Raw genomic sequence first — 18,300 nt, forward strand, 5'->3', positions numbered from 1 at the left:
CCCGCCCCCCAAAGCGCCCCCCCCCGCCCCCAGCGGAGGGGCACCCTGGGGGCCGACGCCCGGATGGAGGCCTAATGGAACGTTTGACGCCCCAGGCTCCGCGCTGAGGCACGCAGAATTCGCACTGCTCCCTTCTGTCTTCTGGCTACCGAGAATCAAGGGGGCAGGGATCTTGGCCACGTCCAAGCTATAGGATTCCTCCCCCCGCCTCATCTTCTCCACCGGCTAACGGAGGCGTCGGGCTACCTCAATGGCTCTTTGCACAGGAGCAAAGGGGACGCGAGCGTGAAGTAGTTCACCTGAGGGATGCGAATATTTCACATTCAGTACCAGGGCGCCCAGGCCCATCGACGGCCCAACTTTGGGCTCAAGTTAAGAATCTCTGAACCTCGGGGCACCTGGCTGGCTTAGTGGGTGGGGCCTGTGACTCGATCTCGGGGTTGTAAATTCAAGCCCCACGTTGAGTGTAGAGATTACTTAAAAAATAAATCTTTTAGAAAAAAAAATCCCTGAGCTTCGTGATAATTAACATTCTTTCTCTAATTCACCAAGAACCTTGCCAGCTTCTAAACCACCTAGCCACCCCATTCCCCACAAACCTTAGGCAGCCTTGTTTGTCCAGTCAGTTCCTCAGAATCTAAATCTTCACTGCGAAATAAATCCGCTTGTACCTCCTTCCTAGGAAACTTCAGGAACAAAGTGGCGCTCGCCAGACACGTGCACACGCGCAGAGGCTTCTGGGCTGGCGGTAGGTAGCTTCTGCGCCTGCGCAGTGGGCGGAGCAAGAGGTCCTGTCTGGGGAATTCTGAGGGGCTGGAGCTGTGAGGGCTGAGGTCTGGGGATTGGGTGGGGATGGACTTCATAGATCAGTTTGGTGTCCGCACGCGAGATGCGTGTTCATTGCGTACTCCATGTGCATGCACATAGTAGGCCCTCAACAAACATTTGTTGAATGACTACATGAAAGGAATATGCCTGCTAGTGGTATCCTTTCGACTCAGATGGAAGCCTGGGTTTTCTTCCCTAAACAGAATGAACAGAATGGGCCTTGCTTAAGTAAGCCTCCAGGCATCCTCAGTTCTTATGAAGGGGTCATTCTGGTATATTTTTGGTTGACTTTATAATTTAAAAATTTTGGAAGGACCTTATATGTTCCACAGGTAATGGCCACCTGTCTTAGCTAAGGCTTGATGGAGGTAGCAAGCACATCACAAGTTTGGGGGATCTAAAATATCAAGATTTTTAAGACTCCTTGCCTCCAGAAAATTAATTCTTTGTAGCATGGCTCTTACAGCCCTATTCAAGGATTATGTAGACCAGAGAATCCAGGTACTCCAGTACAGTAACTTGGATTTAATTTCGCAGGCGAACACCTGAAGCATCTTGCAGTATTTATGGGTAAAGGTGTTGGGGCAAGGAACCTGAATGATACATTTCATTTTCCAATAGTCACTTATTATAAGGCAAATTTTAAATGTACTTTAAAACCTGAATATAGCATGTCATGAGACATATTTTTTAAAAAATCAGTACATAGCAAGGTTTTTGTTCTTTTTTTTTAAATTTGGATGAAAAGGGAGCTTCAGGGATCTGTGAATACACAAAAGCAGTATGAAATGTTTAAATTCAGTTCAGTGGGAAAAGGTTCTGTAACTTTTTTTTTTTTTTTTATTCGACAGAGACAGAGACAGCCAGGGAGAGAGGGAACACAAACGGGGAGTGAGAGAGGAAGAGGCAGGCTCACAGCAGAGGAGCCTGATGTGGGGCTCGATCCCACAACGCCGGGATCACGCCCTGAGCCGGATCACGCCCTGAGCCGAAGGCAGACGCTTAACCGCTGTGCCACCCAGGCGCCCCATGGTTCTGTAACTTTTATCAGACTCTCAGATATGTGACTCTCCGCAAAGTAGTAAGAACTGCTTCTTGTTTATGTGCCTACAACACCTCAGTATTTAAAAATATATATTTTAAGTTCCAGTTTTACTCCATGTGTGAAATAAAATATTATTGTTCCTCTTAATAATCTATTTTGAGGGGCGCCTGGGTAGCTCAGTTGGTTGATCAACAGACTCTTGGTTTTGGCTCAGGTCATGATCCCAGGGCCGTGAGATTGAGCAGCCCTTTACACGCATACTCAGTGCAGTGTCTGCTGGAGATTCTCTCTCTCTCCTTCTCCCTCCCCCTCTGCTCCTCCCCCAACTCATGAGCTCTCTCTCAAATAAATAAATAAATACAATTAAAAAAAATCTATTTTGACATTAAACAAAAGTTCAAAATTGATCTATTTCTCATTTTCTCCTCCATTGACCCTTATCCTTCCTTCAGTTTTTATTTATTTTTTTAAGTAATCTCTACAAATGACAAGGGGCTCGAATTTGCGACCCTGAGATCAAGAGGGGCAAGCTCTACCAACTGAGCCAGCCAGGTGTCCCTTTTATCCTTCCTTTTACACTTAAGTATTAGGGTACCAGGAGCCCCTGGCTGGCTCAGTCATTAAGCTTTGGACTCTTGATCTCAGCTCAGATCTTGATTTCAGGGTTGTGAGTTCTAGTCTCACATTGGACTCCAGGCTGGGCATGGAGCCTACTTAAAAATAAAAATTAAAAGAAGAAAAAAAATTAGGGTACCCAGCAATTATTCTTCTAGGAATTTGTACCCAAGGGACATGTATAGGAATTTCATACCAACACTATTCATAATAGCCAAATACTGGAAACAACCCAAATATCTATCAATGAAAATGGTGGCATTCTCATCTACTGGTATATTTAACAGTGATGAAAACAACAAATTACTTATCTGCAGTAACATGGAGGAAATACACAATGGTGAGGGAAAGAAATCAGGCAAAAAAGAATACATATTGTGAGTTGCCATTTATATACAGTTCAAAAATAGGCAAAACTAAGCTCATTTAGGGATGCATATTTGCGTGGTTAAAGTATACAGAAAAGCAAAAAGTGATTTCCAAGAAAGTCATTGTGTTTCAGAATTATAGGTGATTTTTAGTTTCTTCTTTGTGTTTTTCTATAACTTTAAAATTTCTTACAATGGACATATGTCGTCAGTAGGGAAAAAGCATGTTATTTTTTAAAATGGACATATAGTTGACATATATTAGTTTCAGGTGTACAACATACTGATTTGACAATTATTTACATTATGAAATGCTCACCATGGTAAACGTAGTTATCATCTGTCACCATACAAAGTTATTACAAAGTATTATTGATTATATTTCCTATGCTGTACTGTTCATCCTTGTGATTTATTTTGTAAGCAGAATTTTTACCTCTTAATCAACTTCAACTATTTCACCAATCTCCCCTCCCATCTGGCAACCACTAGTTTGCTCTCTGTATAGAAAGGTCAAAGGTAAAATGTCATGATAAAACTGAGCAAAAGAGGGACACCTGGGTGGCTCAGTTGACTAAGTGTCTGCCTTCCACTCATGTCATGATCCTGGGGTCCTGGGATCAATCCCTGCATCGGGCTCCCTGCTCATCGGGGAACCTGTTTCTCCTTCTCCCTCTGCTGCTTCCCCTGCTTGTGCTTTCTCTTGTTCTTTCTCCCACTCTTTGTCAAACAAATAAATGAAATCTTAAAAAAAAAAAAAAAGAAAAAAAAAGAAAAAACTGAGCGAAAGAATTATCTTGTGAGCAACACTATATAACTACACCAAACCTACAACGTCAGTATCTATTTCCTCTATTCCCATTTTTGTTTCCTTTTGAAATTCTGCAAAAAAGCTACCATTTACTTTCCATTATCTAGAAAATTAATTTTTGTTTCATTCTTTATTACTTTCTTAGATATACTTCATTTTTTAATTAACTTCTTGGTTTGGTTACTTTATTTTCATCTTTTTCATATTAGGAAAACATTTATAAGACTGTGTCTGCCTTTGAGGTCATATATTGGCTTTATCCTACGAGTTTTTATATTTAGTATATTCAATATTGTTATTTTCTAAAGAATTTGTATTTACATTTTTAATTTCCTCTTTACGTCAAGAGTTATTTTTGGAAAGCCTTTTTAATTTCCAGGTAATTTAGATGTTGTATTTTCTATTCTTATTTCCCAGTTTAATTACAATATAATCAGAAAATGTGATCTGTGCAATTTTGCTCCTCTGGGGTTTTTATGTAGCCTAAAATGTGTTGATATTTATGAAGTTCCCATTGCTGTTTTCTGTAGTGTATAAAGTTTAGTATACACCCATTATATCTGTGTTACTACTCACATACTCTGAATATCAGACTGTTCAAATCTGTATTTTTTCTCTTAATATTTTGCCTTTTTTTTTTTTTTAAGATTTTATTTATTCGACAGAGATAGAGACAGCCAGCGAGAGGGAACACAAGCAGGGGGAGTGGGAGAGGAAGAGGCAGGCTCATAGCGGAGGAGCCTGATGTGGGGCTCGATCCTGTAACACCGGGATCACGCCCTGAGCTGAAGGCAGAAGCTTAACTGCTGTGCCACCCAGGTGCCCCAATATTTTGCCTTTTGATCTTTCCAAGAAATCAGAGAAACGTGCACTCAGAGAAAGTGTTTCTATCAATTTCTCCTTAAATTTATGACTGCTTTTTCCTCATAGGTGTAGAACTAGATTATTTAGTACATCAGGTTTTATGAAGATTATATTTTTGTGTCTACTAGATCTTTTATCAATGTAGAATGAATCTCTTTACGACTTTTTTTAAGTTTTTTTTTTTTCAGATTTTATTTATTTATTTGAGAGAGAGAGCATGAGCAAGACACGGAGCATGAGCAAGACACGGAGCATGAGCAGGGGGGAGGGGCAGAGGGCGAAGCCGACTCTCCACGGTCCAGGGAGCCCAGGACTGAGGATCCAGTCCTCAGATCATGACCTGAGCCAAAGACAGACGCTAAACCTACTGAGCCCCCCGGGCGCCCCATTTTTTAAAGTTTTTATTTTAATTTCAGTTAGTTAGCATACAGTGTTACATTAGTGTTAGGTATAAAATATATTGATTCAACCGTACAGCACCGGCTGGTCATCACAAGTACACTCCTTAATCCTCATCACCTATTTCACCCATCCCCCAACCCTCTATATCAGATTTAATGTTTTTTTTCCTCCTTCGAATTCTACTTTAACTGGTACTATTATTGCTACCCTTCTTTCTGTTTGCATTTGGATCCTATTTCTTTGTACAACCTTTTATTTTTCTGTGCTGGCTGGTTTACCTGCATTTTTAATGAACAATGTATAATTAGATTTTATTCCTTTTTTAGATTTTATTCCATTTTATTTTTTAAGGTGATCTCTACACTCAGTGTGGGACTTGAACTCACAACCCTGAGATTCAGAGTCCCACCCTCTACCAACTAAGCCAGCCAGGCACCCCTGCTTTTTTATTTCTTTTTTAAAATGGGACGCAAACCCTCTCCAGGTATAACTGACATCAGTCATCTTGTTTTATATTACTTTTCATGCATCTTTGCTGTTTCTCGTTTTACATCTTTTGATACGTGGACTATATATATTTAAAGATTTTATTTATTTATTTTAGAGACAGAGAGCACAAGTGCAAGGGGGGGTGGAGCAGAGGAAGAGGGACAAGGAGACTGTGTTGAGTGCAGAACCCGACAGAGGCCTTGATCTCATGACCCTGAGATCATGATCTGAGCGGAAATCAAGAGTCGATGCTCAAGCAGCTGAGCCACCCAAGCACCCCTGGGACTCTATTTTCTTTTATTTTCCTCTAATGTTTTGACAGGTATAATACTTTTGTTAACTAAATTCTAGTAGAGCCTACACTCTTTAATGAAACATTTTCAAATGAAACAGTATCTATTGATTTCTCTATTCATTAGTTAAGGAAATTAACATAATTTCATCCTAATCATTGATCTCATCTGAAATTTTAGACCCTGAGTTTATGTGGTAAATAATTTATTACATTTTTCATTTTCAATAGTTATTACTTTCTTCTGTTTGTAATTATAGTTAAAACTGTTATTCAGAATTAATTCCATATTTTTACGTCTTTCAGAATGTTTGAATGTTGGTCTTTTAAAACTTAATTTTGCCTGGTAATTGATGGACCCTTTTGCCTGCAGACTGGCTTTCCTGCAATTAGCGAAGTTTTTTTCTATAACAGCATTCATTATAGCATATAGAATATAACATTTGTTCTTCTTGCTTCTTCAGGAAAACAGAAATGCAGATGTGTTTTTGTTCTTTGTCCTTCATATTTGTTAGCTTTCTGTTTATCATTTTTCCTTTCTTCATTCCTTTTTTCTGCTGAGATCTTTTCTAATTTGTTCTACATGTCACTAATTCAGTTTTTATTTTATTTTGAATGTCCTATTTTTTATAATAATTTTTATTATGTTATGTTAGTCACCATACAGTATATCCTTAGTTTTTGATGTAATGTTCTATGATTCATTATTTGCATATAACACCCAGTGCACCATGCAATACGTGCCCTCCTTACTACCCATCACCGGCATATCCCAATCCCCCATCCCTCTCCCCTCTGAAGCCCTCAGTTTGTGTCCCAGAGTCCACAGGCTCTCATGGTTCCTTCCCTCTTCTGTTTACTCCCCTTCATTCTTAGAATGTCCTATTTTGAAAAAACATTTTCAAAACTCAGAAAAGCTCAGGAAGAATACAAAGAACTTCTACGTATTTTCACCTGGTTCCACCAATTATTAACATTTTGATAGATTTGCTTTATCAGGATACATTATTATCCTCTCTTACTCTCTCAGCATATATTATATGTGTTATTTTTACTATTGCTGACACACTTGAGAGTAATTACTTATATTATGACTCTTCACCTTCTATCTCCTCAAAGTGAGAACTTTTTCTTATGTAACTCATAGTACAATGATTAAATTCAGGGAATTTAACATTGTTACAATTCTTTTTTTTTCAATTTTTAAAAAAGATTTTATTTATTTATTTGACAGAGAGAGAGACAGCCAGCGAGAGAGGGAACACAAGCAGGGGGAGTGGGAGAGGGAGAAGCAGTCTCCCAGCGGAGGAGCCTGATGTGGGGCTTGATCCCAGGACTTCGGGATCACTCCCTGAGCCAAAGGCAGACGCTTAACGACTGAGCCACCCAGGTGCCCCACATTGTTATAATTCTAGTATCTTACCATATAGTCCATATTCAAAGTTCATCATTTATTCCAGTAATGCTTAAACTTTTTTCTAATACAGGAGCTAATCTATAACCACACATTACATTTAGTTATCATGGTTCTTTAGTTTCCTTAAACCTAGAATGCTTTCTCAGCTTTGCTTTGTATTTCATGACTTTGACATTTTTGAGGAGTATAGGCCAGTTGTTTTGTAGTGTATCTCTCAGTTTGGGTTTGCCATAATTAGGATCAGTTTATTTAGTTTTGGCAGGAACACCACATGCCTGCTGTTGGTCCTTCTCAGTCTACCACATCAGGAAGAACGTTAGGTCCATTTGTCCTATTACTGGTGATTTTAACTTTGATAACTCATTAAAGGTGGCTTCCACCAGATTTCTCCACTATAAAGTTACTTTTTTGCTTTATAATTAATATGTCATTTGAGACTGTATATATCTTGAGACTATACATTTCCTGTTCCCCATCAAACTTTTACCTGATAATTTTGGCATCCATTGGTTTTTTTTTTGTCTGAATCAATTTTTACTGTGATGGTCACAAAATGATTTTTCTAACTCTGCTATTCCTTCTACTTGGCACCTAATTCAGTTTCTGTTTCTACCTGCTTCTTTTTTAGCAGAGTCTACTGATTTATTATCTCATCTTTCATCCCTGGGCTTATCTATATTTTCTGAATTTTCCAAGATGTTTTATGAAATTCTGTGTTTTTTCTATTAGTTTCTTTCTTTCTTTTTAAAGATTTTATTTTTGAGTAATCTCTACACCCAACATGGGGCTCAACCTCCAACCCCGAGATCAAGAGTCACATACTCTACCAGCTGAGCCATCCAGGTGCCCCTTAGTTTTTCTTTCAGATGTATACAATTCCTTTGAATCTAAAATGCTGCTTTTCCTCTTCCTTTTATACTGCAGGATCTTTCCTTGGGCTCCAAATAAGAATATTTAGATATTTCATTTGTAGAAGAATTTTCCCTTCCTTCTGCCCATTGATTGTTGTCTACTTACTTGGACTAAAATCCGTAATTCCTATATCCTCTCAAACACCATGCATTAGCCACAAAACTGAGCCCACTCCTGTTTCTTTTGTTAACTGCTGTATCTTCGGATCCCATACTGTGTGCTGTGTGTTTGACACATAGTAAATGCTCCATAAATATTTATCAAATGAATGACTGGTTTCAATGTATGCATTTGGTGTTCTTGAGGGATTGCTTTCATGCCCAGAAAAAGGTTATTCTAGGGGTCCTCGCTTTTGTAAAATTAATGTGCTATTTATTAAGGTTATACATTTTAAAGCCTGGTTCTTCCTAAAGCTTTTAAATCCACCTTACAAATCCTATTATTTGATTTATAAATGTATTAAAGTATAATAATTACTTTAAAAGGCATTTGCAGGGCACCTGGATGGCTCATTCAGTTAAGGGTCTGACTCTTGATTTCGGCTCAGGTCATGATCTCAGGGTCGTGAGATTGAGCCCTGCATTGCGCTCCATGCTGGGTGTGGAGCCTGCTTAAGATTCTCTCTCTCCCTCTCCTTCTGCCCCTTCCCCTACTTCTCCCTCTCTGGAAAAAAAAAAAAAAAGACATTTCCTAAACATTTAGTCCCTTTTATAAACTTGGATAATTGAATTTATTTTTTGAATTGCACTTGTAAATTTAATATAGTCAAATTTTTTTGTATGTACTAGTTGTCCAACTGACGAATTTTCCCAAGTATTAAATAATTTATAATGCTAAAAAGTTAAGTATAAATATGGTGATTCTTGAGATCTTTTAAGTGTTCCAACAGAGTTAGCTTAAGATTTAAGCTTAAAATTATAGGGTAAATAGATTATTTAGTTATACAATTTCAACTAGATTTCTAAGATTACTCAGACATGTTAAAATGCCAAAATTTTCTTAAATATATTTTTAAAAGATTTTATTTATTTATTTATCAGAGAGAGAGAGAGAGCACAAGCAGGGGGAGCAGCAGACAGATGGAGAAGCAAGCTCCCTGCTGAGCAAGGAGCCCGATACAGGACTCGATCCGGACCCTGGGATCATGACCTGAGCCAAAGGCAGATGCTTAACCAACTGAGCCACCCAGGTGTCCCTGTTAAATATTTTCATATTTAATTCTAAATCTTTTGGTTTTAAGAGATGTTTTCCTGCAAAAGAAACAGTGCTATAAGTATTTTGTATGTAATCTCTTAACTGTGTGCCTGTTTTTATCTGTCAACTCCACCCCTAGGATAAAAATTACAGAATTTCTGTATAATTTTGTCAGATGAGGTCTCAAACAGGGGTCATACCAGTTAATAAGCCAAAGTGGACTATAAATAATATTTTCTTTCTCATCTAACAGTATTTATACCTCTACTATAGCACTTACCACTGTATTGCAATCACTGATTTTCTTACGAGTCTCCCCCAATTTTCTGTGAGCCATTTGAGGGAAGGTACTGTGTTTTCCCCATGTCTGTATCCCTGAAGCTCAACACAATACTTAAGAAAGTCGTATTTGTTAATTGCTAACTGAGCACTTGAGTAAATGAATTCCGGTTTCAATGAACTTGGGCAAATTGTCATTCCATCCAGCAGAGGGCACCTGTGCACACAGTACTGTACAGAGGAGCGAACCTCTACAACAGGACTGCGCAAACCCGCCTTCTGAACTTGAAAAATTCTATTCCTCCCACTCTCTAATTACAGCAGTGCGGGCCACATCCCCACCCCCACCCCACCTCAGGCCCGTGCCAATGCACACAGAATCAAGATCAGTCAGTCTGAATATTTTTTCTTGTTCTATTGAAAAATCTCAATCAAAATCTTAAACTGTCTTTTCTTTAGAAATGCAGAACTCTCTTACCTGAAAACATTTGAAAAAAGAAATCCACATGGGCAATCTCTTTTTTTAAACAATAATACTTTGATATATTTATGCAGAATTCTAGATATTCTAGGTGTGGTCATTACCCTTTAATACATTGTTAATATGACCTTTAAAGAAATTATTTCCATATGACTTTTTGGCTCATATAATATACTAAGCTGCCTATTAGGGACAAAAAAATAGAAGTAATCATGTTCATAAAGTGCATTCTATTTCTAGTATAGCTTTATATAGTATGTTGGGGGAGGGGGAAACGAAGATTTCTCTTGCTTTTTCAAAAAGAAAAGATGTACTCGTTGAGATGCACTGATTTTGTGACAATAAAAAATGGACTATTCTGTTGGGATTGGAACTGTGTAAAGTTCTGTGCAAAACAAAAGTGAATAGTTAACATGTTATTTCATTCACCCTCAGCCATTGTATGAAATAGGCAGGGGCAGGTTTCCCAGGGAGCTAGAGAAATGTCAGTTTCAGGATCCTCATTTGCATGACCCCTCCCAAGATCCAGAAAGGGGCTGCGGCAGTGTGTTTACATGGCTATGTGTTTTGGTTAAAATTTACAAAAAATCTTTTTTCCCTGAAGATTTATTTATTTATTAGAGAGAGAGTATGAGCGGGGGCAGAGGGAGAGGGAGAGAGTCTCAAGCAGACTCCACCCTGGAGCACTGAGTCCATGTGGGGCTCCATCTCACCACCCTGAGATCATGACCTGAGCTGAAATTGAGAGCTGGATGCTTAACCGACTGAGCCACCCAGGTGTCCCCAGTTTTTTTATTTTTATTTTTTAAAGATTTTATTTATTTATTTATTTATTCGACAGAGATAGAGACAGCCAGCGAGAGAGGGAACACAAGCAGGGGGAGTGGGAGAGGAAGAAGCAGGCTCATAGCGGAAGAGCCCGATATGGGGCTCGATCCCATAACGCCGAGATCACGCCCTGAGCTGAAGGCAGACGCTTAACCGCTGTGCCACCCAGGCGCCCCTCCCCCAGAAGATCTTTTAATGGCAAATGTTAAGACCACAGATTCAACTTCATTTCCTCTCTTCCCTCCCTTCTCCTTGGGCTAGAGTTAAAAGGGCTGTGGGTAATTTTAGGATGTGACTGTGGGGATCTTGAATTAGGGATATATTTAATTTGAGGTTATGTCATATATTTTTGTATTTCACAGCCACTTCTGTGTCTAGCTTATATACTGAGGAGTTGCATCATGATTTAATGTGTCCTATTGTACTCAGTGCTAATATGTATCAGAATTCCTCTGTTTGCAGGACAAAAACCTGTAACAGAGCTTCAAACAGCAAGTATATATGTGTGAATTTGTTTTTTTGTTTTTTTTGAAGATTTTATTTATTTATTTGAGAGAGAGAGAGAGCGCAAAGCAGGGGGAGCAGCAGGCAAAGGAAGATGGAGAAGCAGGCTGGCTGAGCAGGGAGCCCGATACAGGGCTCGATCCCAGGGCTCTGAGATCATGACCTGAACTGAAGGCAGACACTTAACGACTAAGCCACCCACGTGCTCCTGAATTTGTATGTTTTTAATATCCCACCTATCAGTAGTAAAATAAAAAATCATCCAACCAAGCTGGAAGACTAAATTGTTTTCCTATTCTCACCACAGAAAATGGTACCACAACCTTTACATCACACAAAGAGGTATTCAGAGAAAATAAAGACAAGATGCAGGTGGAAAATATATTAGAGGTGTGTCAGGTAGTTAATAAAATATATTATTTTCCTGGGTTTCGTGATGTTCTGATGTTTGTCAACCACTTAAGTCCGTATTTTGTTATAACTTTTCTTATTCGTGCCCAATTTTGTCTTCGCAATTTTTTATTCTTTTCCTTAAACTTGGGCCCTCAAAACTGTTTAAGATTCAGGACCCCGAATCCTGGCTCCTATTCTGGAAATAGGAATATTCATAATAGGGTAGTAAAATGGAGGTGCAGGAGATTAACAACTTACCTCAAGGCACAGAATTTACAGGGTTCAAACTCAGACCTGAAATCCCAAGGTCAGTTTGAAGATCAGTTTGTCTTATCTCTTCTAACTTGCTTGGGTCCATTAGGAGCAATGCCGTATATGTCTGAAGAACATTTGCATGCTCACATTTTGAGATTTCATCTTAAATTTATATCCAACAGGTTTAAAGTTAAATTTCTTTTTCAAAAAAATGGAAATAACAAATGATGGTGAGGATGTAGACAATTAAACCCTCACACATTGCTGGTGGGAATGTAAAATGGTGCAGGTGCTATGGAAAATGGTCTGGCAATGCCTTAAAAAGTTGAATATAGAGTTACCATTTGGTCCAGCAATTCCACTGCTAGGTGTATATGCAAGAGAAGGGAAAACATACATCTACACAAAAATGTGTGCACAAATGTTCATAGCAGCATTTTTCATAATAGCCAAAAAGTGGAAAACCAAATATCCATCAACTAATAAATACCGAACAAAATGCAGTATATCCATACAATAGAATATTCTTCAGGCATCAAAAAAAGTGAAGTTCTGACTCATGCTACAACATGGATGAGCTGGAAAGCATCACAGTAACTGAAAGAAGCCAGGCACAAAAGGTCACATATTGTATAATCCTATTTATATGAAATGTCCAGAACAGGCAAATGCATAGAGACAGAAAGTAGATTAGTGGTTGCCAGGAGATATGGGGGATGGTGAGTGATTGTTACCAGGTATGGGTTTCTTTCAGGGGCGATGACAAATTTTCTGGAATTACCTATTGGGGCTAGTTGCACAACATAGTGAATATACTAGAGACCACTGCAGTGTACGGTTTAAAAGGGTGAATTTTATGATGTGTGAACTGTATCAATTTAAAAAATAGAAGTTAAATTTCTAGTTAAATTTCTTATTCTGGGGCACGTTATCCTTTTACCTATAAAACCATGATAAAGTAATACAAAACATCTATTAAAATTTTAGCACAGGGGAGGCGCCTGGGTGGCACAGCGGTTAAGCGTCTGCCTTCAGCTCAGGGCATGATCCCAGCGTTATGGGGTCGAGCCCCACATCAGGCTCCTCTGCTATGAGTCTGCTTCTTCCTCTCCCACTCCCCCTGCTTGTGTTCCCTCTCTCCCTGGCTGTCTCTATCTCTGTCAAATAAATAAATAAAATCTTTAAAAAAAAAAAAAGTTTTAGCACAGGATTTCTTTTTCCACAGGGTTGTTTTTTTGGCAAGAAGCCTCCTTCAGGGGCGCTGCTAGCAAGTGATTTTTCTTATCCGGAGTACCGAGCATTTACGTGGCACTCGGTAAACATTTTGTTTTCTTGATTGATTGTCTAATTCCTATCTAACCTGTAGGTCACTGGAAATGTATCAGACCTTATATCTACGAAGGAAAAGACTAGAGGAATAAATATAAGTCTAAGAGAAGGTCCTCTGGTTGGCTCCTGGGCAAATATCGCTTGCTCAGCTGTGGTGCAAATGCTTAAGTTAAAGGTAAAACTCAAAGGTGATCGCACACTGAAATTCTTCAGAAAACAGGTCACTGACAAAACGCCACAGGCATATTTTCTCCAGAGTGATTTCCGACCCTCTCCTAAAGTGCAGTTCAGTTGGGGATGCTTGGGTGGCACAGTTGATTGGGTGACCAGCTCTAGGTTTCAGCTCCGGTGGTGATCTTGGTATGAGATCTAGAGCCCTGTCGGGGCTCCTCGCGCACCGAGATTCTCTCTCCCTCTCCCTCCACCCCTCCTCCTCGGGCTCACAATCTCTCTCTCTCTCTCTCTCTCTCTCTCTCTCTCTCTCGTAAGCAAATCAATCTTACTCTAAAGAAATAAATAAAATGCAATTCAGTTTGACCAGCTCCAGTTTCTCTCACTTGGAGTTTGGATTTTTACTCTTAAACTCGGAATAACATATTCAGATAATTCAGATTTTATTTAATCCCAGTCTTTATTGAATGGGCACAAAGGGGCATGCCTCATCCTTTTATCCCCTTAGAATTTTTTTAGTGATAGTAATAATGACTGCTGTGAAATGGACACATGTATAATATTTATCATATATCCAAATAACATACCAGAGGTCAAACTCTGTAATCCCGTACTACAGAGATCATTGTTAAGATGCTAAGGATAGGGCCATGCTCATCCCTAATTGGGATTTGTGGTTCTCCATCCAGGGTAATTTTGCCCTCTAGGGGACCTGTGGCAGCTCACTGAACTTGGGAGTTCTTCCTAGAAAGTACTACGTGCATAGCCAGGTCGCAGGTTTCTTAGTTTACTGTTTCCCCATCAGGCAAAGAACTTCCTTTTTTATTTTCTTCAGATTTTATTTTTAAGTAATCTCTGCACCCGATGTGGGGCTCGAGCTCACAACCCTGAGATCAAGAGTCGCACGCTCCACTGACTAAACCAGCAGGCGCCCCAAGGACTTCCTTTTACGTATTTTTCTTTCACTTCAATGAGATTTTGGCAGGTGTGAGAGATAAACACATTAGCTTAGGCCACCAAGTTAATAGGCAAATTTTAAATTTCAAAACATATTGTCAAGATCAATCTTCCAAAGTAAAATTTGCACCAGTTTACACGTCTATCAATAGTAGACAAGAGTGCCAGTTTCCCATTCCCATGCCAGCTCTGGGCTAAATTGCTCCTTTAAATTTTTCTTAGCTTCATAGATCAAAATATTTTCTTTTTCTTTCGATTTGTGTTTCTCTGATTTTCAGTGAATTTATTATCTTTTCATCTGTGTAATACCATCTTAGCTTCTGTTTCTGAGAATTTTGTTAAATCCACATTCATTGCTCTACTGAAGTGTTTGGTGATTTTTATTGATTTGAAAGACATCCTAATGCTTGATGCATTAACTATATTTCTGCCATATATTGCATGTGTTTTTCCCACTTTGTCATTTGTATTTTATTATTATTTATGGTCTATTTTGCTCTAGAAGTTAAAAAATAAGTTTGGTAGTTAAACATGTTAATATTTTCCTTCATGGTTTCCGATTTTAGCATAATACTTAGAATATACCTTCATTTTACTTCCTTTTTTGTTTGTTTCTTTTATTTTTTAAGTAATCTCTATGCCTAACATGGAGCTTGAACTCATGACCTTGAGATCAAGAGTCACATGCTCTACTGACCGAGCCAGCCAGGTCCCTTCTCTTTTTTTCTTGAGGTAAATGAATAATTGATCAATGTTTTTATTTGTTAATATAAATATTAAACAGCACTGAATTTTCCCTGAATAGGATTTTTAACTATATTCTAAAAGTTTTTTTAAAATTTGAGAGAGAGAGTGAGAAAGAGCACGAGAAGGGTGAAGGTCAGGGGGAGAAGCAGAATCCCCGCTGAGCAAGGGACCCTGATGCAGGGCTCAGTCCCTGGACTCCGGGATCATGACCCGGGCCGAAGGCAGTCGCTTAACCAACTGAGCCACCCAGGTGCCCCTATATTCTAAAAGTTTTGATAAGTAGTATGACATAGTTGCTATATTCTTTTTTTTTTTTTTTTAAAGATTTTATTTATTTATTTGACAGAGAGACAGCCAGCGAGAGAGGGAACACAAGCAGGGGGAGTGGGAGAGGAACAAGCAGGCTCTTAGTGGAGGAGCCTGATGTGGGGCTCGATCCCATAATGCCAGGATCACGCCCTGAGCCGAAGGCAGACGCTTAACCGCTGTGCCACCCAGGCGCCCCCATAGTTGCTATATTCTACATAGTCTGTAATTTCAGGGTTTTTTCCGTTTTATTGTATAACTTCAGTTTTAATTTCTTCTTTACCTAGGAGTTATTTAGAGGTGTCATTTAACATTTCCAAGCAATTGATTTTTTAAAAAATTTTCTTTTTATTGATAGCTTCTATTTTTAGTATTATTTTGGTCAGAGATTTCTCATTTGTAGAATTTATTATTTATTGGCTATATGATCCCTTAATCTCTATGCAATTTCATTTATTCTGAAACATTCATCTATAACCAGTCTCATGAGACCACTCCCACCATCATCATCTCTATTCATAGAGTGGGTGTTTCCCAGTGTCACCTGAGCTATTATAATTTGATCCTTACTGGCTTCACTCTCTTCAGAATGACTCTGCCTTTACACTTTCTTTCCATTTCTAGAAATATTTGAAATTTTCTGACGTATGTAGAGAATGGTCTTTTTTGCATTTGAAGAGTCTTTTCTTTTTTCAGAATTTATTTATTTATTCGACAGAGATAGAGACAGCCAGCGAGAGAGGGAACACAAGCAGGGGGAGTGGGAGAGGAAGAAGCAGGCTCATAGCAGAGGAGCCTGATGTGGGGCTCGACCCCATAATGCTGGGATCATGCCCTGAGCTGAAGGCAGACGCTTAACTGCTGTGCCACCCAGGCGCCCCTGCATTTGAAGAGTCTTATTATAGGTCCAGACCACAGCTAGATGGGAGATTATGGAGACCTTGAACTAGACCTACAAGGTCAAATGGGCCCTGCAATAACAGATACATCACGTCCTGGGTGGTAGGGAGGGAGTCCAGACCAATAGGCAGAGCAAAGTTTTTGAGAGATCTGGAAAATCAACAAGATTGCTCTCAAGGTAGTCCAAAAGTAAGGTAGGGGGTGCTTTAAGAGGCTTGTGGAATAAATAAAGGTGAATTCTGGAGGCAATGGAAATCAGAGATTCAAAAAGATAGCCAGGGGGGTGCCTGCCTGCTCAGTTGGTAGAGCATGCGACTCTTGATCTCAGAGCCATGAGTTTGAGCCCCATGTTGGGTATAGAGCCTACTTGAAAAAAAAAAAAGGTAGCCAGAGAGATCAATTCCTGGAATTGACAGCTGAGAAGACTTCAGGTCTCCAATCCTAAAAAGATGGCTGACCTAGAAAAGTGACCAAGATTAGAATTAAGGAATGTGAAACAAGATAGAAGAATGTGGGTCACGGTAAATCAGGTAAAGTGTCAGAAGTGTGAAAGTGTAGATGCAATGGTATCAAGTCCAATATTTTTGGATTAGAACTCCTTCGGTGCCTTCCAAAGATTAGAACCGACCCTAGTGATAAAGTATCTCCTGGTTTATGGTAGGGAGTTCGAGGTAGAAAGGAGAGATATTAGGCATCATTTGACATAACATATGGAAAACCCAATTATCCCATTAGGCCTCCTTCTGTAAATGATGCTATACAGTGGAACGTTATTTTTTTTCAAGTTTTATTGAGATATAATTGACATACAGCACTGTGTAAGTTTCAGGTGTACAGTATAATGATTTGACTTACTGTGAAATGATTACCACAATAAGTTTAGTAAATATCCATCATCTCATATAGATGCAAAAAAAAAAAAAAAGGAAAAAAAATTTTCCCCCTTGTGATGAGAAGTCTTCAGATTTACTCTCTTAGCTTTCAAATATACCATACGGCCGTGTTAACTGTAGTTATCATATCGTATGTGACATCCCCAGTACTATCTTATATCTTATATCTGGAAGTTTGTACCTTTTGAATAACTCCATCCAATTCTTCCACCCTCTACCCCTGACTCTGGTACATCTGATTTTTTTTTCTATGACTTTTTTTTTGTTCGTTTTGGGGTTTTCTTTTTTGTTTTTTTGTTTTGTTTTGTTTTTGTACTCACATTGAAGGATGTTTGTGATTTTTTTTTTAGCCCAGAAATTAAGAGAATAATGTAACTCCATGTATCCATCATCCAACATTCTGCAATTTTCATTTCCTCTCTCTCTGTTGTTCATGATATATTTGAGGAGTGAAATGCACAAATACATAAAGTATCATCCAATTTTTATTTTAAAAGTAACATACACAGAGAGGGAGAGTGTGTGTGCATGTGTGTGTGTGCATGTGTGTGTGTGTGCACATGTGTTTTTGTATTTAGTAGTAAAAGATCTAGAAAAAAACACATCAGACTTACGTGATTATCCCTAGTATGGGCAGTGAGGTGTGTAAGAGTAAGGTAGGTAGATTTTATTTTATTTATTTTATTTTATTTTTATTTTAAAATTTTTTTACTGCGAGAGAGCATGAGCTAAGGGGTAAGGGGAGAGGAGAAGGGACAGAAGGAGAGCGAGTGAAAGAATCCCGAGCAGGCTCCACACCCAGCTCAATCTTGGGGCACAATCCCACAACCCTGAGATCATGACCTGAGCCAAAATCAAGAGTCAGACGCCCAACTGGCTGAGCCACCCAGGTGCCCCTGGTAGATAAGATTTTAATTTTTTACTCTATACTCCCGGGTTTTTTTTTTTTAAACAACGTCCTGTATTGCTTTTACAACTAAAATAAGCAGGAAAAAAATAAAGGAAAGCATTTTACCTAAA

Source organism: Ailuropoda melanoleuca, chromosome 18, assembly GCF_002007445.2.
Source record: "Ailuropoda melanoleuca isolate Jingjing chromosome 18, ASM200744v2, whole genome shotgun sequence".
Taxonomy (NCBI): domain Eukaryota; kingdom Metazoa; phylum Chordata; class Mammalia; order Carnivora; family Ursidae; genus Ailuropoda; species Ailuropoda melanoleuca.